Source organism: Zonotrichia albicollis, chromosome 35 (genome assembly GCF_047830755.1).
Source record: "Zonotrichia albicollis isolate bZonAlb1 chromosome 35, bZonAlb1.hap1, whole genome shotgun sequence".
Taxonomy (NCBI): Eukaryota; Metazoa; Chordata; class Aves; order Passeriformes; family Passerellidae; genus Zonotrichia; species Zonotrichia albicollis.
Window position 1 is genome coordinate 2,187,123 of NC_133853.1, and position 27,865 is coordinate 2,214,987.

At 51.9% G+C, this 27,865-nt stretch overlaps 1 pseudogene; it reads left to right on the forward strand.

Annotated features, from left to right (window-relative positions):
* On the forward strand, positions 1-27,692 carry LOC141726458 (serine/threonine-protein kinase pim-1-like; annotated as a pseudogene).
* The last annotated feature ends 173 nt before the right edge of the window (positions 27,693-27,865 follow it).

The following is a 27,865-nucleotide window of genomic DNA, read 5'->3' on the forward strand; positions in this document are numbered from 1 at the left end:
ATGAAGGCGGAGGCAGAAAAGTAACGAACCGAAAATAGGAGGAGATGGCATTGACACATGGCATATAAGGGGTGACTTTTACTTGGCAAGCTTGTACGTGAAGTGTCAAGGGTCATTGAACCCTGCCCTCCATACCCCACGGTTGTTTTTGCTTATGCGCTATTATTTGAACCAAATTATCCCTGATTTATATATTTTCTAAACTATTCAATTAAAATTGTTGCTACCTTAAATATTGTTTGGGGTTTTTTTTATGGGATAATTGGGCAAACATAACATACAGAACCTCGACCTTGCTCTCCATGAGAGATTCTTGGGAAGAGCAGAAAGAAGATTCCTGGAAAACTGAAACAGCTTTCCAGAAGTGAAATGAAAATGAAAGAAACAATCCAAGACGTTTTCCTCTATTTATTTCTATGCTCCCCTTTTCCATGTTGCACTACTTCTCCATCCCAGTAATTCCAGATGCACAGCACCTCCAAGATAGGTGACTTAGTGATTTTAGACACCCTAAAATACCATGAGCCACACACAGCTTCCCCGGTTTTTATAGGAAAGCAGCACTGGAGATGTAAGGGCAGTGCTGGACTCAGGTAGGAATCCTACCCCAAGGGAAGGTGCCCCGACAGTGTTTGACCCTCAGCAAGGACAATGCACAGCAGCGAGCGAGGGGATTGCTGTGCCAGTGCGCAGGAGTCAGGGCTCTGCATCTGGGCTGAACGATGCAAAGTTCCCGTGTTTGGGCAGACGGAGGGGCTGTCCCCGGGGCGCGCGGGGCTCGAACGTGGGGCTCGTGGGGCGAGCGGGGAACGGACACGGGGACGAACAGCCCCGGTGCTTCAGTTGCAGCAGCGGCAGCGGCAGCAGTAGCGGCGGCAGCACCAAAACAGATACTTTTGAATAGTCTTTCTCCTTTTCTTTCTCTTTCTCTCTTTCTTTCTCTTTCTCTCCCTTTCCCGCTGTCGGGCACCCTTCCCTCGGGGTCCCTTGCCCGGCCTCCCTCTCCCCTGCAGGGCCGGGCCATGCCCCCGGCCCGCCCCCGGCCCCGGGCGGGGCTGCCCCGTGCCCGGCCCCGGCCGTCCCGCCGCGGTCTCGCCTCCGCCCGGCTCTGGCCGTACTGGCGGTGGCGCTGCTGGGCGGGCATCAGTGCCTGGTGCGAGGGCGGCATCGCCGCCCTTTGCCTCCGCCTGGCCCGAGCCCGGCCCCGGCCCCGACGCAGGGTCCAGTCCCGACCCCGGCCCCGGCTCCTCCCGGGGCCCGCGGAGAACACACGCGGCGCGGCCGCTCCCGCCGCCTCCGCTGCGGCTTCCCCGGCCCGAGCTCCGCCGCTCGGCAGCGCGGCCGCCGGCCCCGAGCCTCCCGTGCCGCGTTCCCGGGAGCGAACGCCTGGGCATGGCCGGCCCGGGGCGGGTGAGGGGCGCTCGGGGGCCGTTGCTGGCCCCGGGCCGAGCGCTGAGAGCCGCGTCCCGCCCGCAGGGAAGGCGCAGCAGGGCCTGAAGGAGCAGTACAGGCTGGGTTCGCTGCTGGGACGCGGCGGCTTCGGCAGCGTCTTCGCGGCCACGCGGCTCTCGGACGGCGCCCCGGTGAGCGGCGGACGAGGAGGAGGGGGCGGAGGAGGAGGAGGAGGGCAGAGAATGGGGCTGGGCAGGGCAGGCGGCGAGCTGAGCCCGCTGCTCTCCTTGACTTGCAGGTGGCCATCAAAAGGGTGCCACGGAACCGCGTCCTGCACTGGGGCGAGCTGGTGAGTGAGCGGGGCCAGCGGCAGTAGCCGGGGATGCCGGCCGGGGATGAGCCGGGGCCCGGCACGGTGGGAGCCGCCAGGACGCCCCGAGGGAGAGCGGGCGTGGGGCCAGCGCAGGGCACAGAGCATCCCGGCCTGGCTGAGGGCTTCCCGAGCCCCGGCACGGCATCAGCCCCACTGACGACATCGTGCTCCTCCCGCAGCCCGACGGCACCAGCGCACCCCTGGAGATCGTGCTGCTGGCCAAGGTGTCCACTGGCTTCCCTGGTGTGGTCCAGCTGCTGGAGTGGCTTGAGCTCCCCAAGGACATCTTGATGGTGCTGGAGCGGCCAGAGCGGTGTCAGGACCTGCATCGTTTCATTCGGGCACGGCGGTTCCTGCCCGAGGAGGAGGCGCGGGTGCTGTTCCGCCAGGTGCTGGAGGCCGTGCGGCACTGCACCAGCTGCGGGGTCCTGCACCGCGACATCAAACCAGGGAACATCCTGGTTGACCTGGACACCGGGCAGGCCAAACTGATTGACTTTGGCTGTGGCACCTACCTGCAAGACACAGCCTACACTCACTTTGCAGGTGAGCCCACGCAGGGCTCCTGGGCCCAGCATCTCATGACCCAACATCTCCCAGCCCAAGCTGGCTGTGGCAGCAGGGATTCTCTCTTTTGCTGCCCTTCATGGCACTGAGTCTTCGGCTGAGTTTCTTTTGAAACTCAGGGCTGAGTGGGTAGCCATCTTCTAGCACTGCTGGCAGCCTTTGCCCCCCCACTCTGCCCAGAACTAGTGCTGGGGCAGCCAGCCCAACATAAACACCCATGGGTAGCAGACAGGGGGGACCGGAACCTGTGCCCAGCCGGTTTGGTGTGCAGGTGAGAAAGGGCTTGGACTGCTCCACTCACCTGGTCTGTTGGGGTTCATAATGTTTTTTGGGGCAATGCAGGCAGGGAGGCTGAGAGCATGGTTTTTCCCAGCACTGGGTGGGTTCTTCCTTGTTATGGTCAGGCCTTGCCAGGGCTTCCACTGCCCTCTTCCAGCACCAGTGGCTTCTTTTCCAACCCCAAGTCTGCACACAAGTCCAGGTGCTGGCGAGAGGGCAGTGGTCACCCTGTGTGCCACTGATGCAGCCCCCACATGCCCAGGGATGCTGGGGCCAGGCTCTGGGAGCAGCAGCATCCCCCTGCTGAACTTCATCTGCATTCCATAGGAACACGGTCATACAGCCCCCCGGAATGGACCCACTTTGGCCGGTACTATGGCAAGCCAGCTACCATCTGGTCCCTGGGCATCCTGCTGCACCAGATGGTCTGCGGGGAGCACCCTTTCAGGAGGGGCCAGAACATCAGCTGGGACCATCAGCTCTCGCTGCCACAAAGGCTCTCTCAAGGTGGATCCTCTTCTCTGGGCACAGGGGGAATCCCAGTGCTGGGTGCCAGCAGCGGGCTTGTGGGCATCCTGCACTGGCAGCTGCTGAGGAGGTGGCACATGTCCTGCTCTCCTCCAAACCAGGGAATTGATGGGAGAGTTTAGGCCCAGCTCTGAGCACATCCAGCATGACCTGGGCATGGTAATGGTGGGGCAAAGCCAATAGGAGCCTTCTCCAACTAACCGGTGGTTTTTGGTTTCTCTGCCCAGAGTGCCAAGATCTGATCAAGCGGTGTTTATCCATGCTGGACTTGGAAAGGCCCTCATTAGAAGAGCTGTTCTGTCATCCTTGGATGCAGGATATTAATCTGCCCTAGAAGAAGGGAGAGAGCCACAGGCACACTTTGATCCAGGGCCCTGGTAAGTTCCAGCTCCACACATGCCTTGGCAATCAGAAGCAAAGGAACCCAGCCCTTTTTGTGCTGCCTGTGTCACTGCACCGGGCTCATGGGATGGGAACACGCAGCCCTTGTGCTGGAGCTGAGCTGCTCTGCCCAGCACTGGTGGCCACCATCCCAGTTGGTTTTGCTGGTCCTGATTCCCTGACAGCTGGGGCCCTGGGCTGAGCCCTGAGGGCCTGGTCTTCTCCCCAGGGAAGGAGAAAGAGCCCCTGGAGAAGCTGTACCGGGTGGGGATACTCTGCTGCTGGAAAGAGTGAGGATGACACCAAGGATGACAAGCCCTTCCTCAGCCTGGCCAGCTGAAGATGATGGACTTTGATTCTGGCACCTTCTTCAAAGCCAGGCTCCACAGTGAATTTGCAGATGAGTCCACATGCAGGGGAATACTCTGAGATTTGGGCATTGCACAGCCTGGCTTGCAACCAAAGGCTCCCCCTTTGCTGGGGCAGATGAAGCTCATTCTTCAGTCACTGCCCAGCTGCTTTTGGCAGGGCTGGGGGATGGGCTGGGGTGGGTACGAAATGGGAGTGGGCTCCTGGCCCTGCCAACAGCCCCCAGCACCCACCGTTCCCCGGGCTGGGGCTGGGGCTGGGGCAGCCAGCCCGACACAAACCAACCCCATGGTGGGAGCAGAAGTGGGGCTCCAGTACCTCCACAGCTGCTTTGCTGTGCAGGCAAGGAAGGGCTTGGGCTGCTCCACTGCCCTTGTTTGCTTTGGGGTCACCATGATTTTGGGGGGCAGTGCAGGGGGGAAGAGAGAAAGTGTGGGCTTCCCTCACCCATGGCTGGGTTTTTCCCTACCATGTAGGAGTTGGGCCTTCCTCAAGGCCCTGACAGAGATAAGAGTTTTTACTGTTTTTCTTGTTTTCCCTTTTTGCATCTAATCTCTTTTCAACAATGTGTTGTTTCTTTTCCAGAGGAAGCTAGGTGGAAAGTTCTAGGTGGTCCAGTGTGGATGGGGAAGTGCTGGGGAGCAGCTGTGGCATGGATGGGCCGTGCCCTTGGAGGATGCAGAGGCCATGGTTTGGGAGCAGCTTTTCTTCCAGCCGTGGGTGGCGTGAGGTGGGTCCCTGTGTGCTTGGCAGGGTGGGATCAGAGCTTTTGGGAGCTGGCAGCGAGCACAGGAGCATCCTGCTCTGGACAGCTGCTGAGGGCTGGATGTGCCATGGCTGGCTGCAAGCTGGGCACACGTCCTGCCCTCCTGCTCTGCTCCCAAAGGCAGCAGGGATGGGCAGCTCTGGGCAGAGCCAGCATGGCCTGTGCACCGCAGGCCTTGGCACAAGGGCACAGGAGCCCTCAGCTGACGGGCGGTTTCTGCTTTCTCTCCTTGCAGCTGGGCTCTGCGGGTGCTGAGGCTGCTCTGGGCTCTGCCAGGGCTCTGCTGGGCTCAGCCCTGGGCCCAGCTGGGCTGGCTCTGCCCTCACATTGCTCTGACACCTCTGCATCAGACGAGCCTGTTGCGAGCACAGCGCCTGAGCTTTCTGCTTTGGCAGGTGAGTGAGACTCTGCTGCAGGCCCAGAGATTGCAGCTGGGGACACACATCCAACTGGCAAGGACCCAAACTCTCCACAGTCCCAGCTGAACGCCTGGATCTGCACAGGGTGTTTTGTCTGTCCCATTCTTCCTTCTTGATTGGCTGGAATTGTGCAATTGCACTTTCTTCCTCCTCTAGCAGTGCCACGAGTGGACCAAAGCTGGCGAGTGGGCCGTGCTCCTGAGGCAGTGCAGTCTGGAGCTGGTGGATGGAGAATTGCCCTTCTGCACTTCCAAACCAGAGCAAAAAGCTGTAAGTGGGACTTTGTGACTCTAAGAAATCCCTGTAAGTTTCAATGGGAATGTGCAGCTCATTCACAGGATGAGAAGAAAGGTCATCTTCTAAAGGATTTGGGCTTTGACAGAGTTTCCATTCCCAGTCCTACTTGGAGCTGGAAGGGCCCTAAGCAATTTCCTCTTGCTTCGAGCACAATTTCAAATACCAATGTTGGAAACAAAGCCCAAAATCTTTTAAGAGGCTTTTGAGGTCACAAAGATGGATCCATGCCATCAGCACATTTACAATGCAAATAAGCAAGTTCTCTTTTTGAAAAGATCATTTACCTCTTAATGCAAAGAATGTAACTTTGCCTTTATGTTTTGTTTTTTTCACTAACATTATCTTATGTTTTTTCACTAACACTTGGATTTTATTATTTTATTCTTATCTTTTACAATTTACCTTTTTTTTTTCCTTTTTTTTTTTTTTATCCTTTAAATAGAAAACATGTCCTCAAGAAGGAATGTCCTTTGCTTCTGGTTCCCGTGTGGAGCAGCTCCCTTCCTGCTGGCTGAGCTGCTCAGGCAGAGCCTGGCAGCTCCTGGCCCTGCAGGGCAGAGGCTTTTCCCCGTTGCTGGGCACAGACTGATGGAGCAGCACTGCTGAACACGGGCACACAGAGGGACCAGCAGCAGCTGCCTTTGGCCACCTGAGGGTCCAAGGCCCAAACTCTGAGCAGCCAGGGCTGGAAGAGACTGGCAGGACCTGATCCCTGACTCTGGGCCAGGGCTGCACAAATGACCCCACAGCAGCAGCAGCAGCAGCAGCAGATGGAGCTGACTTTGAGCACAGCCCCTGCCCCTCTTCCCTCCCGTGTGCAGTGGTGTCACAGCAGCCTGAGGCACCTGGGAGCCCCCAGTGCCAGCAGGGACTGGAGATGGCAGCCCTGGGCTCCTGGAGGCTGTGCAAGGAACGGAGCTGGGCACTCCCTGTCCATGGGGAGCTTCTAGATGGAAAAGGCTGCTGTGCCCAGGCAGCTCCAAGGGCACAGAAAGGAGGCTCTGGAGCACTGGATCTGTGCCAGTGTCACAGTCTTGGGCAGCAGCCAGCGAGCCCTGGGGGAACAGAGGGCACAGCAAGAGGGACAGAACCAGGCAAGGGCAGAGACTGGAGAGAGCCAGGCCTGGGAGCAGGAACAGCTGCTCCATTGCACTCTTGGAGAAAGCTCTTGGCTGGTTCAAAGCGCTGAAAGGCGTGAAGGGCAGAGAGGAGGCCACAGCAAACAATGCTCCTGTTTGCACAGGCTCCCCTCTCTGTGTCCCAGAAGGAATTGCATGCACTGTGTTCTTCTCTCCGAGTCGTCTCGTTCAGCACCAGGAGCTGAAGGAGCTGAAGCCTCAGGCCACAGGAGCTGGGCAAGAGGGAACTTTTGGAGCCAAGTAATGCTGCTAAAATAGCCCCAGCTGGATGCTGTGGATAGAATCATGGAATCACACAATCCTTTCTGTTGGAAAAGCCCTCTGAGCTCACCCAGTGCAGCCGCTCACCCAGCAGTGCCAAGCCCAGCACTAAACCACGTCCCTGAAGTGCCAAGGCCTGGACACCAGCCCTGAGTGAGGCCTGGACAGCAGGCCCTGAGCCAAAGGTGGCCTCTGGATGAACCTTCCAAGCAAAGGTTATCTTTGTATCTGCTCCCTGATGAAATATGCATGGTCATTAGCACTGTGATAGATGTAGCCACTCATTAGTGAAACATGTATTGACCTTTGTGTATTTAGAAGCCAGACAAGGCCATGAAATCTGACATCTGGCCTTGTTTGGGGCTGTGTGGTCCAAGTCACCTCTCTTAGTTCCTCCTTGAGCCCCGGCCAGGCTTTGGGAGGGCCAAGAGGAGGATGAAAGCAGATGTTGCCACACTAGCAGTGCTGTCAGTTTGTTCATTCAGCACTGTCAGAGCTGGGCCCTCTCCAAACGGGGTTGGAGCCTCACCTGTGGCTGGAGGTACCTGCAGGAATTCCCAGTGCCCAGGAGTGGCTCTGCAGCCCTTGGCTGTGACAGCTTCCCCAGCTGCTGTGTGGGTCTGGGGGATGGTAAAGGCTGAGAGTAAATGCTGCTGGATCTTTCTTAATCACTGCTGCAATCTTTGGTGGGGATGGTTGGGTGCATTGCTGAGCTGCTCCTTTTGTGATTCTTTGCTGCTCTGAACCGCAGGAAATGACACTGATTCCTTCAGTTGGAGTCTGTGTCTTTGGTGCTGACTTTGCCCACTGGTAAAACAAAACTGGCACAGTCTGGCCAGACCCCAACAAAATGTCACTTGTTCCGTGTAAATGTGAGGAATCAGTCCCATCAGAAATTCCCAGCTAGGAAGCCCTTCCCTGGAGTTCCCTGGCTCTGGAGTGGCCTGAGGTCGGGGCCCTGTGTGAGCAGTGGGGCAGTTGGGTAAAAGAAGCTGCAGCCCTGGATGTCTTCAAATGCATTCAAAAATTGCTCATGGAAAAGGAAAAGACCTTGTGGGTTTGGGCAGACAAAGATGAATTTGTTAAGAGTACATAGGAAACAGCACCTTCAGAAGGAACAATTATTGTTGGAATGCTCCCACATTGAGCAACAGAAGGTTTTAATCTTGAGCTCAGATGCACTTGTGCAAGTCAAATATCAATATAATAAATAACTATATATATATTTCTAGAATAATAAGACCTTCATATTTCTATTTTTCGATTTATGTAGATATGGCTATATCTGTCTATATCTATATTTTCATATCAATATGTACATATAAAATAATAATAATGTGAAATAGTGCTGACAAAACTAATTTGGTATCCTTGGTTGCTCAGGGATGTAACACTAAATACCCTACAGAACAGGATTGGCCAAGACCCTAATGTCAGTGGTCAACTTTGTGAGGTTGTATACAACGGAAAAAGGGAGGAAGGGAGGAAATTGGCTATTTTTACAGGGTGTGCTGATACCTTGATGCAGAATGCTTTGTCTGTTCCTGTGAAAAATACAGTGATTTTGCCTGCAGGGTTTTTCATGTGCCAGACTATGCACAAGCTGCAGGATTGTTTGAAAGGGTGAAGGGGTTGTTAAAAGAGCAGTTGGAAAAATGAGGAGATGGGAACCTTTGCCCATGGAGAACCCATCTCCCAGATGTGCTCCATGCCCTTACAATGGCCCACTGGGGAAATGGAAACCCCCTGGCTGTGCACGGCTGCCCCCAATTTGCAAATCCAACCATGGGCAGTGAGACTTGGGCTGCCTGGGAAATTGTTCTGGCTGTGATGGCCCCTGGCAGGGCCAGCCCAGAAGCTGAAGGGCTGGGCCTTCATGCATTGGAATTCATTAGGAGAAATTCAAAGCAAATGAGAGCTGTCAATACTGAAACAGAAATTCAGATTCCTCCAGGGCACTTTGCTTTGGTAACTGCTCACTTGGAGCTTGCCTTGCAAAGTGTTCCTGTCATGGCAGGAGGAATTGATGCAGAATATCCAGGAGAAATTACAGTTAAACAATAATGAACAAGATTGGGTTATTCAACCCCATGACAGGGTAGCACAATTACTGATCTCAATCTAAACTGTGTTATTGAAAGAATTGTTAGGAAGGTTGTAGTTCATTGTAGGTCTCAGGACTGATCAAAGTACCAAGGCCTGAGCAGGTAGTGATCACGGCCTGAACAGGCCCTGAGGCAAAGTTCACCTCTAGAGGAACCTTCCAACCAAGTGTTATATTTGTATCCAATCCTTAAGGAAGCGTTATTAACAACATGATCAGTGTATGCATTCTTTGATAAAACAAGGATTCATCTTTCTGTGTTGAGAAACCAGACCTGGCCCCTTGTTTGGGGCTGAGGGATCAAAGTCAACTCCCTTGGTTCCTCCTTGAGCCCTGGCCAGGCTTTGGGAGGAACCAATGAGGAGAATGAAACCAGATATTGCCACAAGTCGCAGTGATGTCAACTTGTTTGTTTAACAGTGGAAAAGCTGTGTCCTCTCCCAGTGGGGTTGGAGCCTCCTTGCCTGCAAAGGTGGAGGCACCTGCAGGAATTCCCAGTGTCTGGGAGTGGCTCTGCAGTCCTTGGCTTCCCCAGCTGATGTGTGGGTCTGGGTGATGGTAAGGCCTGAGGGGAACTGCTGATGGATCTTTCTTTAATCACTGCAGGCAACCTTTGGTAGTCATGACTGGATGGATTGCTGAGCTTCTTTTGTAATTCTTTGCTAATAGTGATGTGCTTTGTTGAGCTTATCCTTTTGTAATCTTTGGCAGCTGTCAATGATATAAATGACAATTCCTTAAGTTGGTGTCTGTGTCTTTGGTAGTCACAGCTGCTCACTGGTGAAACAGGGCCCCCTCTTGCCTGAGTGTTACCTGGGAAGGCAAAAGCCCTCCCTCCAAAATTCCCCCCTTCACACACTGAGCATGATGTGCTCTGGTCTGGGGTATGCCCGGGGTGAGTTGGGTTCCCCTGTCCTGGCTGTGTCCCCTGCCCAGCTCCCCCGCAGCCCCAGCCCCTCCCCAGCGTGGCTGACGAGGGGCAGGACAGGCCTTGGCTGTGCAGCAGCTCAGCAAGAACAAAACCATCTCTGCGTGCTCAGCCCTGTGCTCAGCACCCGGCCCAGCAGTGTCTCAGTGCCAGGGGCTGTGCCCTCAGTCCCTGCCAGGGGTTTCCATGGCAACTGCCAGGCCAGGTGACCCAGGTGTCCCCCCCAGTGCAGGTTGCCATGGAAACAGTGCCCAGCCCCGCCCCTTTCTGTCTGGCTGACCTGGCCTTTGGCCCTGGCAGTGCCGTTGGCTGCTGGTTCCTGGTGTCGGAGCGGCCAGCATGGCACAGGGCAGGTGGCCATGGCACAGCCCTCAGCAAGGGATCCCCTCTGGCTCTGGGCACTGACACCAGCCCTGAGCAAGGGCCCAGGGCAGCTTTCCATGGCCACCAACCATCACAACAGCTCCGGGCATTGGTTGCCATGGCACCAAACGAAGGAACGGGTCCCTGTGGCCATTGCCATGGCACCTAGTGGCACCAATGAGTGTCACTCTAATTGTACCTGGAACAGCCCAGGCACCGCTTTGTCCTGAGGGTTGCCATGGCAGCTGGAGGGCAGCAGCAGCTGGTGCTCTGCAAGGGCCCTGAGGGAGATGGAAAGGAGCAGCAGAGCAGGGGCTGATCCATCCCCAGTGCGCTGAACAGCCCAGGGCAGCATCCCAGCGTGTCCTCATGGAGCTGCCAACAGCATCCCCCCTCTGCAGCCCTGGCCTCTCCCCCAGCTCACACAGGTGCCCCATCCTTGCAGGCACAGACATGGCAGCACTGGCTCAGTAGCCCCTGTTTGCATTCTACACAGCAGGCAGGAGCACCCTCATGCTGTTACTGTGGGGACATGAACCTGAGGGAGCACAAATGCCATCAGCCCCTGGGGCCAGCAAGGGTTTGGGGACACCAGGGAAACCACTCAGCTTTGTCCTGGCCTCTGCAGTCAGCCAGAAAGTTTGTTCCCATCAGCTGGGAGTTTCCTGTCCCACTGCAGATGCTGTTGCTCAGAGCCAGGGCTGCCTGGCAGCCACCCCCAAACTGTCCTGAGCATTTCCTTGGCTTCAACTTTGCTTTCTTTCCTCTTCCTGATCCAAATGTCTTCTTACTGCTCAGCCCTGTTCCCGCCCCTTCCAACAGCCCATCCCTGTTTGCCCTTTCCTGTCTGGCCCCACTCCCCATGGCAGTTCTTGACTGTTGTTATTATATTTCTAGAGTCCCATACTACTGTTATCATATTTCTAAAGTCCCATACCTCCTCTCCTCGGTGTTTGCTTACAGCTAAAGACCTCCACAGCACAAACCCCTTCTTCTGCATGCTTTTCTTTCTTAGCCAGGGCCTCTTCAAGGCTCTCCCTGATTGGCCAGCTCACCCCCTTTTATCCCAGTTATCTTCACTAGCCACAGCTGCAGCCCAATGAAGGACATCGCAGCTGCAGCCCATCAAGAACAACCGGGACTTACTGGGGTGAGGCCTATATACAGATATTCAGGTACAATACAGATATTTTACTAGGACTCAAAAGCCACCTATACTATACATGGGAACGTCCCTTGGGGAGCAGGATCATCCTACAAGTGCTGCAGGAATTGTCTGCAGGCTCCTGCAGTGCCTCCTGCTGCTCCCTTGCCAGAGGCACCCCACGCCAGGGGGGCACATCTGCTGTGTCTGGCTCTGGGGCTCCCTGTTCTGTGAGGAGTGAGGAGGAGCTGCAGAGGCTCTGCAGGACTGACAGGATGGGCTTTGGGGCTGGCAGGAGAAGCTGAGGGACCTGGGCTGCTGGAGCTCCTGAAGAGGCGGCCCAGGGCTGCTCCTGCAACTGCTCCAAGGGTGGTTTCAGAGAATCCCAGAATCAGCAAGGGTGGAACAGGCCATGGAGATCATCAAGTCCGACCTGTGCCCTGACACTGCCTTGTCTCCCCTGGGGCTCCTCCAGGATAAAGAACCCCCGCTCCCTCAGCCACTCCTCAAAGCTCTTGTGTCCCAGACCCCTCCCCAGCCTTGTTGCCCTTCTCTGGACACGCTCCAGCCCCTCCATGTCCTTCCTTAATTGGGAGCCCCAGAACTGGACACAGCACTCAAGGTGCTGCCCAAGCAGTGCTGAGCACAGGGGAAGAATCCCTGCCCTGCTCCTGCTGGCCACACCATTCCTGATCCAGGCCAGGAGCCATTGGCCTTCTTGGACACCTGGGCACACTGCTGGCTCATGTCCAGCCTGCTGTCCATCAGTCCCTGCAGGTCCCTTTCGGCCTGGCTGCTCTCCAGCCACTCTGTCCCCAGCCTGTAGTGCTGCAGGGGTTGTTGTGGCCAAAGTGCAGGACCCAGCATTTGGACTTGTTAAACCTCACCTTGCTGGATTCTGGCCCTGGATCCAGCCTTTCCAGGGCCCTGTGCAGAGCCCTCCTACCTCCATCAGATCCACAGTCACACCCAGCTTGGTGTCATCTGCAAACATGGTGATTTTCTATTATTTTTCACACATGTGATAATCATTTCCCTAAAATCATTAACATATTTCCCCTCCCCATAACCCATGTGTTCTTCTCTCCTGGGGGTCTCTCTGCTGGTCCCTGGTGGTCCCCAATGTTCCAGTGGGCCTGGCTGAGCTGGCAGGACACTAAGGCTGCTGAACTTCCAGTTCCCCTTCTCACACAATGGGCATTGTGTGGTTTCCATAGGCCTGGGGTTGTGGAGAACAAGCTCCAGGTGTCAGCACAGCTGGTGGAGACAATTTATCATCTGGTAACATGAGGTCACAGAGTGGGCTGTGACATCACAGAGTGGGTTATGTGGGGTCATTGATCAGTAATTGCACCGTCTATTGCATATGTGACATCACAGATCCAGCTGTGACATCACAGGAAAGAGGTCTGACATCACAGATCAGACTATTACATCACAGAGATGGCTGTGACATCAGAGACCAGACCTGTGACATTAGAAAATGGGCTGTGACATCACAGAATAGGCTGTAACATCCCAGAGGGGCTGTGTGACATCCCAGCAGGGCTGTGTCAGGTCACTGGGTTGGTCACTCTGCCCCAGCTCCCCCTCACATTTTCTTCCAACAAGTCCAATGCTGTTCATGCCCAGCAGGGTCCCTGTCCCCCGGGATCCCCCCGGCCCACCTGGAGCCTCCACCAAAGGATGTTCCACAGGATCCACCCCAGAGCCTGACAGGGGACAAGGGGCCACGGCTGTGTGACCAGGACATCAAGGACGAGGATTATCCAGGTCATTGTGGCTGGGTTGGGTTCCCCAGGGCAGGAAAGATGTCTGGCAGCTGGAGCAGGGTCTGGAAAGGGCCTCCAAGGTTGGGCTGGAGCCCTCGGGCTGTGAGCAGAGGCTGAGGGAGCTGGGCTGGTCCAGCCCGGAGCAGGGAAGGCTGAGGGGCTCCTCATCCCAGCCTGGCAGTGCCAGCGAGGAGGGGATGGAGAACACAGAGCCAGGCTCTTCACAGGGGGCTGGGGGGAGACAAAAGCCAATGGGTGGAAGGGGAAAGAGGGGAGATCAGCCAGGAGAGGAGGAGATGAAATGAGTCAGGCTGGTTTCAGCATTTCCTCAACACCAAAAGCAGCCTGACCTCCCATCTCCATCCACCACTGACAACTTTGCAACTCAGGAATTGTTGGAGCTGTTTTGCACTCCAGGATGAGCATCCTGATATAAGAACTTAATTGTGTTTATATCTATCACAGAACCATGAATGAATAAATTAATTTTAGTATGGAAATCACCTGTGGATGGTGCACTCATCAGACACTGCTGGGATGTTTCACATAGCTCAGGGAAGATCATGATTGTTATTAAATTGTTTCCTGTTCAACTCTGGTCCGTTGGCCATGAAGAGAAACTTTCTGTGCCTCTGAGTCTCATCAGTTTCTGACCCTCAAAGGACACAAACCTGATGAGTTGTGGTTCCCCCTCCAGTGGTGGCACCTGCACCTCCCTCCATGCCCAGAGCAGAGCTCCCTTGTCCCACAAAGTGCCTGGCAATGCAGGGATGAAGGAAATAGGACAGGCCGTGGGGATCAGGGGCAGGGCACAGCTAGGGATTTGGCGTGGTTGTGAGCCTAGGGCAGGTCCCAGCCCTTGGCCTTGGTGAACCTCATCCCATTGTCCTGGGCCCATGGATGGCTCCAGCCTGTCCAGATCCCTCTACAGATCTTCCTGCCCCTCCAGCACAGACACACTTCCACCCAGCTTGGGCTCACCTGGGAACTGACTGAGGGTGCCCTCAATGGCCTCATCCAGATCAGAAATAAAGAGATTGAACTGACCTGGCCCCAAACTTGAGCCCTGGGGACACCCCTGGGTGTGACTCCATTCCTCAGCTACTCTGAGTGCCAGGGTTGGATGAGGGAAATGGTGGGGAGGGGTAGGGACAAAGTGTGATTGATTGTCAGCCAATAAAGGTCTTGATTTTTATTATCTAATCAGACTGCATGAGAAAGTGTTGGGGATCAATATAAATTGGATATTGCAGATGTCCATCTATAATGAGGAGAAAAAAACTTAACTGGACCAAACAATACTGTCTTCATTGTTTTCAATATAGTATATTCACTTTGAATTCACTTCTGAAATTTGTCTAATTAACCACAGAAGAATTAAAAGTTGGAGTGATTCCCAAGGGCTTGTCTTGTTCAAGTGTTTTGAACAAATGTTTATGAGCCTTTTTCAGTGAATTCCTGAACTGAAGAGCTCAAGAAAGAAGAGGCCTCTGGAGGAATAAAATTCATCAGCAACCTCCAAGTGGCTGAGGATCCATCCCCATTAGAGCAGCAATGAACAGAAATGGGCACAGCTCTGTGGCTGCCCCAGCTTTGGTATGGGCCCTGGGCCTGGAGCAGGAGCCGCTCTTGAGGGCGCCAAGGGCAGGGGTCTTGTGCTGCCCTGGGCAGATGGGGTGGCAGCAGGGGCTGCAGAGCTCTCAGCACCTCAGGCAGAGGAGAGCAGGGCAGCCAGGGAGCCTCCTTTGGCCTTGGCCAAGCAACTTCCCCCACGGCTGGGGATGAGTCCTGTGGCAGCTGCAGCTGCTGTGCCCTTGCCAGGGGCTGAGGCCGTGGGGCAGTGCCCAGAGCAGCCTGGCCTGAGCAGAGCTGTGGGGCCAGAGCCGGCTGGGCTGGGATGGGCTGGGCTGGGGAGAGGTCCTTGGTGCTTCCCAGAGCTCAGGGCAGCTGGTAGAGCTTGCAGGGAGCTGGGCTGGGCTCAGACAGCCTGGCCTAGAAACCATCAGTGTCCATCTCAGCCTGGCTGAGCATGCAGGGCCAGGACTCAGGCCAGGCCTTGTGGGGCAGTGCCCGTGCCTGTGAAAGACATTGTAAACAGGCAAGTGGCCCAGAGAGGAGGCTGCTCTGTGCCCTTGGTGGCATGGACGGGGCAGAGAGGGGGCCCAGGACATTTGTCAGCGCCAGCCTCTGCGCCCAGCCCTTGGCAGCCCTGGCTGCTGAGCCCAGCTTTGGCCTGGGCGGAGTTTGGCTGTGGCCCAGCTCCATCGTCCTATGGGGCTCAGGGCCTGTTCCCAGCCATGGCCAGCCCTGGCTGCTTCTCTGCTGGCCCAGAGGCCGGCAGAGCCTGGGGCGGGGCTGTCTGTACAGCCCCACAGGTGCCACGGGCTCTGCAGGAGCTGGCAGAGGCTGCCCAGCAGGGAGGCCAAGGGGCACAGAGCCCCAAGGCTGCTGTGGGCACCACGGCACAGGGGCTGTTCCTGGCCTGGGCTGGGCCTGCACAGGGGCTGGGCCAGCACAGGGCCACAAAGGGGCCACGCAGCCGCTGCTGGGGCTGACAGCAAGGCCAGGCACACACAAGCAATTGCTGAGCATAGCCTGCGCTGGCCAGGCCTGACTGTGCCAAAGGCAGAGCTCAGCTGCCCTTGGGGGCTGCAGGAGCAGTCCAGAGCCCAAAGAGTCTCCATGGCTGTGCTGGAGACCCAGGCTGCAGGAGGGAAATGCAGGGCTGCCGCAGGATGGTGAGGGCATTGAATTCCAGCACACACCTCAGCTCTCTGATGATCCTGGCACTATGCTGGGCCCTGTTTCAGACTGGAGCACGAGTGACATAAAACTACAACTAAGATGTCTTTGTCTAAAATCCTTCTTGTATGGAAATCCCTTGTGGATGGTGGACATGTCATATGTTGCTGGAATATCACAAGGAGAAGAGGGAAGAGTTTTGGTGTTATTAAATTTTATCATGTTCGCATTTTTATGTGTGCCATGAAAAGATACATTTCTGTGCCTCTGAGTCTCAGCAGTTCCTGATCCCCAAAGGACACAAACCTGATGAGTTTTGGTTCCCACTGCAGGGCTGCTTTTTGACCTCTCTCCATTGCCAGAGCAGAGCTCCCTTGTCCCACAAAGTCCCTGGCAAAGGAGGGATGAAAGAAACAGGACAGGCTGTGGGGATCAAGTGCAGGGCAGAGCCCAGCACAGGAATGACTTTTGCATTTGATGAGCTGTGCGTTCCCTGGGCTTTGTTGGCTGACAAGAAATGAACATCCATTTGTGTCTCGGGCAGATCCTTCTCCAAGGAAAGCAGGTGGGAGTTGGAGCCAAGGAGCTGAAAGCTGCAGGTGCAGCCTGGGCTGGAGGGAGCTCAGATTTGCATAAGGCTGCTCTGAGTGGCAGGGCTTGGATGGGGGAAATGGTGGGGTGGGAGTAGGGACAGAGTCTGATTGATTGTCAGCCATGAAGAGTCTTGATTTTCATATTAATTCAAACTGCATGAGGTGATACTTGGATTCGGTGTCAATTGGAGATTGCACATGTCAATGAATTAACAGGGGAAAAAAACCTAAATAGGACCTAAAAAAAAATTTCTCTCTGTCTTTGTAAATATAATATCTTCACTTTGAGTACACTTATGAAACGTGTTGAATTAACCACAAAAGATTTGGAAATTACATCACATTATCCCCAGAGGCTTGGGTTGTTAAGGTGTTCTGCATGTTAATGAGCCCTGGGACACTGAATTCCTGCACTGAAGAGCTGAAGGCTGAACAAGTCTCTGGAGCAGTCCAATTCAGCAGCAGCCTCCAAGGTGCTGAGGATGTCAGCAGCCCCCACTGAGGCCATCCCTGCCCAGAGAACGTGGGGGAATGGGCAGACAAGGAGAGCGTCCCTGGGGCTGGGGCAGCACAACTCAGAGGCACCAGCGGCTCCAGCTGGGAAATGGAGTGTGGAATGTGGCTGGGAAAGCCCTGCCTGGGCTGGGTCAAGCAGGACAGACAAGCCCTGACCCCCATCCCCCAAACAACTCTCTCAAACAAGGAGACATTTAAAAGGATTTGCAATTGTTTGTGTAATCTGAGTTTGACTCTCTGGAGAAATACCAACAAGAGATTCTCAGGAGCTCAAAACAACAAAATAGCCTTTGCTAGCAACTTTAGAATAGAAGAGAAACTTTGGCAAAAGGTTTATTATGACATTGTAGTGGTTTCGGTTTGTTAATTTAAGATTTTTCTAATTTTGAGATTACTTAATGTATTGATGAGTGTAGTGGGTTTTAGTGTTGGTTAGTTATTTATGTATTTATTTTGTTGTGAGAGTAGATTAGGTGAAAAGTAAAGCAGGCTTAACATTTTAAACGGGTATAAAGAAAATTTTTTTTAAAGTAAATAAAATAAAAAAGGTAGTAGGAATAAAATAAATTTTTTAAACCACTTTTTTCGTTGCACCTTTTTTTTAACTGGCAATGTAAAGGAACAAAACTTAAAATTTCTAGTTAGTTTACTGTTTCTAGGACAGCCTTTTCTTAGTTTACTTTGGGAGAGAAGTTTTTCTTGTTAAGGTAATGGAGATTTTTTTGCAAGAGAAGAAAATTTGTTTTTGTGGTTCTTAATTTTGTCATGGATAACAGTTGTCTGGGGAACTTTCTTATTGTGAAATTGTTTTTATTGCTATAAGCTTTATAGAGATCTTCTTGTGGGGGTACTGAATTACTTATTTTGTTTCTGCTTAAACTTTTATTGAATTACAGTTATTTTAATAGTTGTTTTACTTTAATATGGAGGTTTTTGTTTATTTTATTTTGAGTATTTTAATTTTTTATAATGTTATGTGCAATAAAGAAAAAGATTTTTCTTCATAGATTATAAGAGGATTTTAGTTTTAGGTTTAAGGTACATTTTTTATTCTTTTTTATTTGAGATTTAACATCTTCTTTACTGACTTGGATAGTTTTATGGTTTTTTTTTTTAATGTTTGTATTTTGTTTTTTTCCTGTACTTGAGGGAGGATTGAAGTATTGAAAGGGTTTACACCTGACCCGCTGGTAATTTGTGATGGAAGTTGTGGTTGGGTTGTGTAAGGGTTGGCTTTATGGTTGGTTTGTGGGGGGTTTTGTTTTTAATTTTAGTTGTAGGGTTATTTTTTATGCGTTGTAGGTGTTAGAGGTTTTTGGTTTGAGTTGTGTTGGGAGGAGGGGACTTGATGGTAAGATTTTAATAGCTGTGGCTAGCTTTGTTCTGGTTGGGGTTTTGTAGCCTCTTTTGTTTTCCTGTTTGGTAGTTGTTGGGGTTTGGTTTGGTTCGAATGGGGCTGATGGGAAGGGAGCAGCCTGAGGAGGGGGGAAGGGGCTCAGCCCATGGCAGGGCTGCTTGGTTTGGTTTGGTTTGGTTTGGTTTGGTTTGGTTTGGTTTGGTTGAGATGGGGAGCCCAGGGCCACAGTGGCTCCTTGATTACAAGAAGATCTGCAGTGTCACAATGGACCCTGTGTTTGATGGGGTCCCATAGTGTCGCAATGGTTCCAGTGATTCCAGGAGCCCTTGCAGTGTCACACTAGTCTCTGTGGTTCCCCAGGTCCCACAATGTCACGTGACTCCTCTGTTCCATGATCCTGCAATGTCATAATGGACCTTTGGGCCCTGGGGGTTTGCAGTGTCACAATGGTCTCCTTTGGCTCGACAATGTCACAATGGATGATTGATGACAGGAGGCCCCTCTATGTCACCCTGGAGCTTTGGTTCCATGCAGCTCTGCAGTGGCACAATGAACACTTGGTTTGATGAGGTTCCACAATGTCACCATGGCCCCTAGGTTCCATGCAGCCCTTCAGTGTCACAATGGTCTCCTTTGGTTCCCCAGTGTCACAATGGACCACTGATGATACGAGGCCCTGCAATGTAATGGACCCTTGGTTCCATGCAGTCCTGCAGTGTCACAAAGGCCTCTTGGTTTCATGAGGCCCCACAGTATCACAATGGTCCTCTTGGTTCTGTGGGGGCCCCCAGGGTCACAAAGGTCTCACTGGTTCCATGAAGCCTCCCAGAGTCACAATGCTTTGCTCATTCCATGGGGCCTCATAGTGTCACAATGGTCTCACTGATCCCATGAGTTCCCTCAGTGTCACAATGGTCTCCTTGGTTCCATGGTGCCCCACAGGGTCACAATGGTCGCTGGGTTCCATGAGGCTGTGAAGTGTCCTAATGGTCTCCCCATGGTTCCATGAGGCCTTGCAATGTTACAATGGACCTTTGGCACCATTGTGAGACCATGGGGTCTCGCTGTGTCAAAATGGCCCCTTGGTTTGATGACACCCCAAAGTGTCACAATGGTCTCCACCGTTCCATGAGTGGATGGATCCCACCCGATCCCACACACCTGTGAGCATCTGAGTGGCTCAGCAGGTCACCAGCTGCTTCCTCCTGGATTACAGGGGCTGTTCTGCTCCCTGTGCCCATTTACCAGCTCAGGAGAACACTTGTCCTGAGGGCAACCTGTTCTAATATTGAAAAATGAGACAAACATGATGTTAAGTAGAATAGGCTGTTCCTTAGTTTAGTTACTATATTCTCCACTGTACCTAAAAAAGAGGAGGGATTTTCCTTATCCCATGATTTGCTATTAATTTTCTTTATAGAAAAATTTTCCAATATTTTTCACAGAAGTGCCCAGGTTAATCTCTAATTGATCTTTCACCTCTTGACTTTTCTTTCTGCATGACCTAACAACATCCTTAAACACTTCCTGAGTTGCTTGACCTTCTGTCCAAAATTTACGCACCCTCTTTTTTCCCCTGAGTTCCTACAAAAGTTCCATGGGCAGCCAGGACAGTCATTTTCCTCACTAGCTCATATTTTGACCCACTGGGACAGACTGCTCCTTCCTGCTTAAGATTACTCTCTTGAAATGTGTCCATCCTTCCTGGACCCTTTTGGTTTTAAGGGCTGTTTCCCTTAAAGCAATCAGTACCTGACTTGGTACTCCCCAAATCAGCATCCTAAACAGGCCAACGTCTGCCCTTCCTAATTCCAGTGCCGAAATTTTGTTGCTGCCCCCCTTCTTTCATAGAACATTGAAAACTTGATTATTTCATGGTCACTGTGCCCCAGGCAGCCTCTGAGCCCCATATCTACCATCAGCCCATCTGTTTGTGAACAGCAGGAGACAGAGCTTTCCTTGGAGTGGGAGTGTTACCAAAAATTCAGTAAAATAGAAAACTCCTTAACACCAATGTAGCATTAAGAAGCAGCATTCTTTATTCAGCTAGATGCACAGGGGAGAGCTCCTCACAAAGCCCTGCATGCTGAGTGCAGGAAAGTTTCTGTTTATATTTTGTATTTTGCACACATATTCATTGATTGTCCTGGACTAAACATATATATAATGATAATTTCTCCAAAATCATTAACATATTTCCCCTCACCTTTTACATGTGTTCTTCTGTCCTGGGGGTCTCTTTGGTGGTCCCTGGTGGTCGTGGACCCCAGTATTCCAGTGGGCCTGGCTGAGTCAGGACACTTAGGCTGCTGAACTTCCAGTTCCCCTTCTCACACAATGGGCATTGTGTGGTTTCCAAAAGCCTGGGGTTTTGGAGAACAAGCTCCAGGTGTCAGCTCACCTGGTGGAGACAATTTATCATCTGGTAACATTAGGTCACAGAGTGGGCTATGACATCACAGTGCACTATGTAATGTTATTGAGCAGCTATGACATCATAGACGTCATCACAGAGCAGACTGTGACACTACAGGGCAGAGATCTGACATCACAGAGTTGACTGTGACATCAGAGGTCAGCTGTGTGACATTAGAGAATGGGCTGTGACATCACAGAGCAGGCTGTGACATCCCAGAGGGGCTGTGTGACATCCCAGCAGGGCTGTGTCAGGTCACTGGGTTGGTCACTCTGTCCCAGCTCCCCCTCACAGTTTCTCCCAACAAGTCCAATGCTGTCCATGCCCAGCAGGGTCCCTGTCCCCTGGGATGCCCCCGGCCCACCTGGAGCCACAGCCTCCACCAAAGGATGTTCCACAGGATCCACCCCAGAGCCTGACAGGGGACAAGGGGCCACGGCTGTGTGACCAGGACATCAAGGACGGGGATTATCCAGGTCACTGTGGCCTGGGTTGGGTTCCCAAGAGCAGGAAAGATGTCTGGCAGCTGGAGCAGGGTCTGGGAAGGGCCTCCAAGGTGGGGCTGGAGCCCTCGGGCTGTGAGCAGAGGCTGAGGGAGCTGGGCTGGTCCAGCCCGGAGCAGGGAAGGCTGAGAGGCTCCTCATGCCAGCCTGGCAGTGCCAGCGAGGAGGGGATGGAGAACACAGAGCCAGGCTCTTCACCAGGGCCCTGATGGGAGATAAAAGCCAATGTGTGGAAGGAGAAAGAGGGGAGATCAGCCAGGACAGGAGAGGATAAAATGTCAGGCTGGTTTCAGCATTTTCTCAACACCAAGAGCAGCCTGATCTCCTGTCACCCTGGTTTTTTAACATTTTTCTAAGCCTTTTGATGTTGACATTCTTGTAGTGAACTTTATCACACATTTTCTGTAAATAACTCATTGTTTTGCATTCCTTTACAGAGGAGGAGAAAGTTGATGGTCTGTTGGTTTTTTCCAGTGTCATTGGAGAGGTGGCACTGTCACCCTCTAATCCACTGTCGCTTTTGGAAAACTATAAATGTTGGAGTCGGAAAAAAACCTTCCCTTTTTCTTCACCTTGAGAAGAGCAGTGTGTGCTTCTGTTCTTTCCTGTCCTCTGGTGACATCTGGTGACTGCCGAGGTGTACTGCAGCCTAGGCTGGGACACAGAGTCCGGATTGCCGGTGAGGTTTTATTCTCCCCAACTCTTTGGTGCTTTGCCTGCTGTTCTGGTGGTGATGGCAACCTCTGCGAGTTTCGAGGAGGATTCCCTCGTTTTGGACTTCTGGAGGGGGGTCCTGGAGTGGAAAAAGGTTTCTGTTTTCTGGGATAATTTTGAGAAATTTTTTCTGTGGGTCCAAGAGCCAGGGCTCTTTTCGGACCCTGCGATGGCGTTCTCCAAGGAGGTGTGGTCTCTCGTGGGGGTCTACCTCATGGAGGCCCTCTTTGATGATTGCACCGTAGACATGGGATCGCTGCTGGTGCAGTGGAAAAAGTGTGAAGATCTTTGGGGGGGTGGGGGTCGTGTTCTTGTACCCCTCGGAGTTCCCAGGGGAGCCTGAGACTGAGTAAAAATCCATTTTGAATTAGGTGAAGTGTCTAGGAGAGGTGAAAAGTCTACAAGGCCAAAGCTGAAGGGAAAAACTGCAGGGCAGAAATAGTGAGGAGACAGAGAAAAAAAGAACCAGAAATGACAACAAGGTCAATCTGCCCTGACCTATGAATTCTTTTGATAAAGAGGAACTGGTGATAAATGTCACGCAGAATGAATATATATGAACGTATTGTGAAACTGCATGCATATGTATTTGGAAGGGGAGATAAAAGGAGACCTGAAATCCTCAGACGTATGCATGCCTTTTGAGGAGAGCATTCTCCACATACATCCAGCGCTGTAATAAACATACCAAGCTTTACAACTTTTACAAAGTTGTGAGGTTTCTTCTTTTCTCCACAAAACATTATGGTGAGTTCTCTGTCCCCGCAGGGGCAGGGGGGATAGACGGACCTCCAAGACGCGCCCTAGGATTTTTTTCCTGGTGGGGCTCCGCTCGTCTCGACTTGCCCCCTGCGAGGACAGACAAGAACCTGCTGGCTGCAGAGGAAGATATGTACTGAGGGGCCCCCAGGAGAAAAGAGAGCTAGGGAGTAAATCACTCAGAGATGTCTGGGTGTAGCTGGTGGAGCAGCTAAATTATAGACGGGATTCATCGTTCTGATAGGGCAGAACCACTAGCGACCCTAGGGGTGGGTCGGGTGAACCTGTGTATGTGTGTATTGGAGGTTCATTGTTCTGATAGAGCAGAACTAGAGAACCCCTGTGTGTTTTGTTTGTGAGTGTGTGTGTGGTGTCCGGACACTGTGTCTCTGTATGGTCAATGCATTGTGTGGTCAGTGCACTGTGTTTCTAATTGTGCAAGTGTATAAGTGTACGGTGTATAAAAGAGAGTAGATCTACAGCGCTCTACAGTGTGTGGGAAAACTACAAATATTGGAGGGAGTACTACCCGTGTTTGAAGCAGCCGAGTGAGGCCTGAGGTGCCGGCTGCAGCAGGCTTTGGGAGCAGGGAGAGAAGTGCCCTGCGGAGAAGTGAGTGGAGGAACATCAGTGATGGTATTTATTGTGTTTAAATGTAGTGATTTGTGTAGATTTGGTACATTTTAACTGTGAGTATGAGCTCAGAGTTCCTTTGCCCTGGATGTTTGTACTTGATCTCCAGACTGTGTGCTGTTATTTTGATTGTGTCCAGGAAAAACTGATGTGAGTAAATGCTGAATTATGGTATGCTGTGTTGTGTTGAGAAAAGCAAGCATTTTGAGAGATACGCCCTTTCCCAGTGATTTTGTGTGGTGATTTTCTTCCACTGCATTGTGGTAACTTGATTCTCAGATTGTATAGTGGTGTTTGTGGAGATTTTAAGATTTTGTTTGCAACAAGAGTAGCATTTTACACAGAAGAATCACCACACCATATGGTATGGTGATTTATGCTTAACTATGATAAAGGGAATTAAAGGAATTCCAAGAATTCTCCCCCTCACAGCAATTCAAGCCTTGGCTGTAGTGAATTTGAGATAAAAAGGGGGTCAGTGTATGTGTCTGTGTCTGTGGGCATATCAGAGCTTCGGCTGTGACAAGCACAGCCTTTATGCAAGGCAGTAAAACAAGTGTAAGTAGACACAATGCTTAATTAGATTTTGCAAGAAGAGAACTAGAAAAGACTGATATTTTGGAAAACAGAGTTTAGATAGAAGAGATGAATGAGACTTATGAGATTTATGAGACTTCAGCTGGTACTGTAGTAAGTCTGGACTGGGAATGGCCTGCTGTAGGTATTGAGAGTTCTCTGTAACAAGCAGAATAGCCTGCCTTTGCGGGCAATTTTGGGGAGCCTTTGGTGCATCAAGAGGCTGGCAGGCTGGGTGAGGTGACAGTGGCTGTCCCCTGAGCACAGGGACAGCTCTGGCTGCCCTGTTTCCCCAGGGAACACGGGAATGATCTGTGGGCAAAAGCTGGATGTGCAGGTATTATTGCAGTGCGGTGTTTGTGAGAAACGCTGGTATTGCTGTTCTAATAAGCGTCAAGGCACATGCCCCGAGTGTAAATTAAAGGTTTCTGATCAAGCTGATTCAGAACCTAAGAGCTTAAGGCTCATGTGTTAGAAATCACATCTAATGCCTGCCACGTGGAGCTGTGTGTGTGTGTAGGAGGAAGACTGAGAAACTACTGTGAAGGTCTGTGAAAAGAGGTTTGAGTGGAAGCGAGATAGGGCAAGGAGAAAGAGATAATGAGAACTGACCAGAGCAAAGAGGTTCCTAAATTAGCCTCTTTTAGGAGGGGCTCACTGGGAGAAGGCTGCCAGTAGGAGCAGCTGAGAAAATAAAAAGATCTATAATACTTCTTAAATATCTATAATACTATTGCAGTTAGTACTGTTTTAAAATAGGAAGATAAATGGGATGGGGTTTTTGTATGCTGATATGTCTTTTTGTTTTAAGAAATCACCCAGAATGACAAAGAGACTGTGAGATCAGACCGCCCTCTGGTCTTGGCCCTTGAAAAGGGAAACAAGGCAAAGAGAAAGCAAATCAAACGTGTTGTTCAGCATGCAGCATAAGATAGCAACGTATGAAGTCAAGCAAAGATTTTCATGCTGAAATGCAAAGCAATTACAGTTCGCAAAATGAGTACATATGATTTGTTAAAGGCTTCTCCTAAGGTAAGGAGGAAGGATAAAGATGACCTCCCCAAAAGGGTAGAATTTGAGTCGACACAAGGGCCATATAATCAGTTTTAACTAAAGCTTTAGTACCTGTGGAGAATGTTTATGTTGTAGTGTGGGGAACAGCTGAACAACTGGCCAGTCTGAGAAGGCATGCTTTTGCAAACCTTTAAAGTAAGATGCGTACTATGTGTCCTTGGAAGCTTTTGTACAATTTGCTCAATTCGCTAAACATTCTCAAATGAGAAAGGTTACTCTGGAGGCAAATGATATAAACACGTTAGGCTTAACATTAACAGACACTGAAATTAGGAAAGACATTAGTAAGGAGATATTAGAATAAGTAAATAAGTGTTTTCAAGGGTATGGGCCTCTGCTGCACCAAGGAGAGTGAAAATGCCCCCCATGGTAATCAAGCTTAATGAAAGAACACAGCCAGTGAGAGTTGAGTAGTACCCTCAAAAGGAAGATAAAGAAGGAATCAGCCCAATAATTGATAGTACTGGATTAAGGGCTGTCAATAAGATAACACAGAATTTATACCCTGTAGGAGCAAATCCATATACTTTACTAACTTGTTTAACACCTGAGCTAAGCTGGTTCACTGTTTTAGGCCTAAGAGATGCCTTCTTTTGCCTCCCTATCCACGAAGCCAGCCAGAACATTTTTGCATTCAAACACAAGCTCACATAGTCCATGTGCCTGAAGGCTTCAAAATACCTCACTCCAATTGGAGAACAGCTTGCAAAGACCCAGAGTCCCGGGAAGCTCCACAAGAGGAAAGGAGGCTGTTGCAGTACGTGGATGATCTTCTAGTAGCCACTCAGATGAGAGAAGCCTGGATGGTAAGCCTTCTGAACTTCCTTGGACTCCAAGGATACAGAGTCTCAAAGAAAATGGCACAGGTGACCATTTTCAAAGGTGACCAAAATGACAAGGGCCTTGTCGCAGACATTTTTTCATAGAAATCCTTTCTTTCACATTTGTCCATCTTCTGGGAAGCAGAGCCCCAGAAGAAGAATGTAAACAATTGTTATCAGCTGCTGTGAAATGTAGCAGGTGCCCCTGTGATTGGCTCATCGTCCCTGTTTCCTGTTGGGGGCCAGTCACAGAAGCAAGCTCGGGGACAGATTCCCTGGAGACAGAACTTTCTTATTCATTCTTTCTTTCTATTCTTAGCTTAGCAAGCCTCTGCAACTTCTCTCTTTATTCTTTTTAGTATAGTTATAATGTATTATATATCATATATCAATAAATCCAGCCTTCTGATCAAGAAACAAGATTCTCGGCCTTCTCTCACCCCAGTGACCTCCTCAGGTCGCTGTAATATTTGGTGACCCCTCGTGTCAGAGCAAAAATTAATTTGATAAGACCAGAGGAGCAAAATTGCTGCACTGGGAAAAATCCTGTATGTGTAGCATGTGATGGTTGCTTTGAAGTGACCACAGAAGTGCATTCAAGCCAGGAGCTGAAGAACTGAAGATCCTGATTTGGACAGAGTTCACAGCCAAGGCTGACCACAAAGAGAACCTTCTTCTGGAAAACCTTCAGGAAGATGTCCGGAGAGAGCAGCAGACCCGTGGAGCTGGCCAGAGCAAGCTGGACTCTTTCGAAAGGTACTGTTGGCTTTTCCCTTCCTGATGAACCAGCCCTTTGTAGTTTGTGGCTGCTTGTATAGCAGACACATGCCTTGCAGGAAGAGGTTCAGTTCTCCCCTTCAGAGGAGAAACTTATTGCCCTCTGGCAAGAATGGTGTAGAGAAGATGGATTTTTTCTGTCAGCAACAGATCTCTATGAGTTTTTTCGATGGCAAAGCTTTTTGGGTTCTTTACTGATGTCCTATACGCTTTGGATGTTTTCCTCTGGGAGTGCATGAATTCCATTTTCCAGTTAGTCTGGGGCCAGGGACGTGTTTTGCCTTCTAACTACCCAGCATTTATAAAGCTCTTCCCAGTTTTGAAATGCAGAGCAGCTATTTTTCAATGGATTTCTAACTGCTATGGGCAGGCCCCGTTTCCACCGTCCCCAATGGGAGAAGACCCAGTGGAGGATGAGTGGGGGCTTCCCAGCCCCCCCTGCTCCGCGGCGGGGATGGGGGGGGGGGGGGGGGGCGAAACTTCGCCGCGCGAAGAAGTTTTTTTACTCTTTCTCCGGAGCCTGTGCAGACGAAACCTTCTTCTCCCCCCCCTTCTCTCTCTCCGGGAAGATGGGAGTGGACAGTGCTGCCACAGCCGGCCTCTTGGACTCCGCCCCACCCAGAGATGGGGGCGGCACCGGTCCCTGAGGCCTCCCCGCCCCTGCCAGCGCCTGCGTCTGAGAATGCAGAAGCGGCACTTCCTGTGGCTGCTGAGTTCCTAAGCGACGACGACGCGTCTCCAGCTTCCAGCTCAGCGGAGGAGTTGTTCTCTCCAGCCCCTTCGGCCCCCCTGCTGCTTCCATTGGCCTTCCCGTCACCTCAAGCCGAGACGGTCCCTGTTCAGGATAGTGCTGGAGACGGCGCCGAACCTGCGGGACCCTCGGAACAGCCCGCGGCCACTCCTACATCCAGCGGGATTCCCTCCCCGGTTCCGGCTTCACCCCCGCTGCCTGCACAGGCTGCCCCAGCAGTCCTGCTGTTGTCGGAGGCTGTGTCCTCCGTGCCGGCGTCAGAGACTGCCCTGGAACCGGCGGCTTGTTCGAGCTCGGACCATCCCGGACCGGCTGCCCCTGCAGCGGCCCCGGCAGCTGGTCTCCCCTTCCGTGGAGCGGGGAGTGCTCGCCAGCTGACTGTGGGGGCAATGTGTTTGCCTGCTTTTAAGATCAGCATTCTCAGCAGTTTGGGGGGTGTTTTTTTGGGGATTGCCCCCTGGAGGCTGCCATCTCTGCCGCCTCTCTTGCGTCCTAGTGGCGGGGGGCAGGTGGGTCCCGAAAGCTCTGCCTTTGATCCCCAGCCCAGTGAG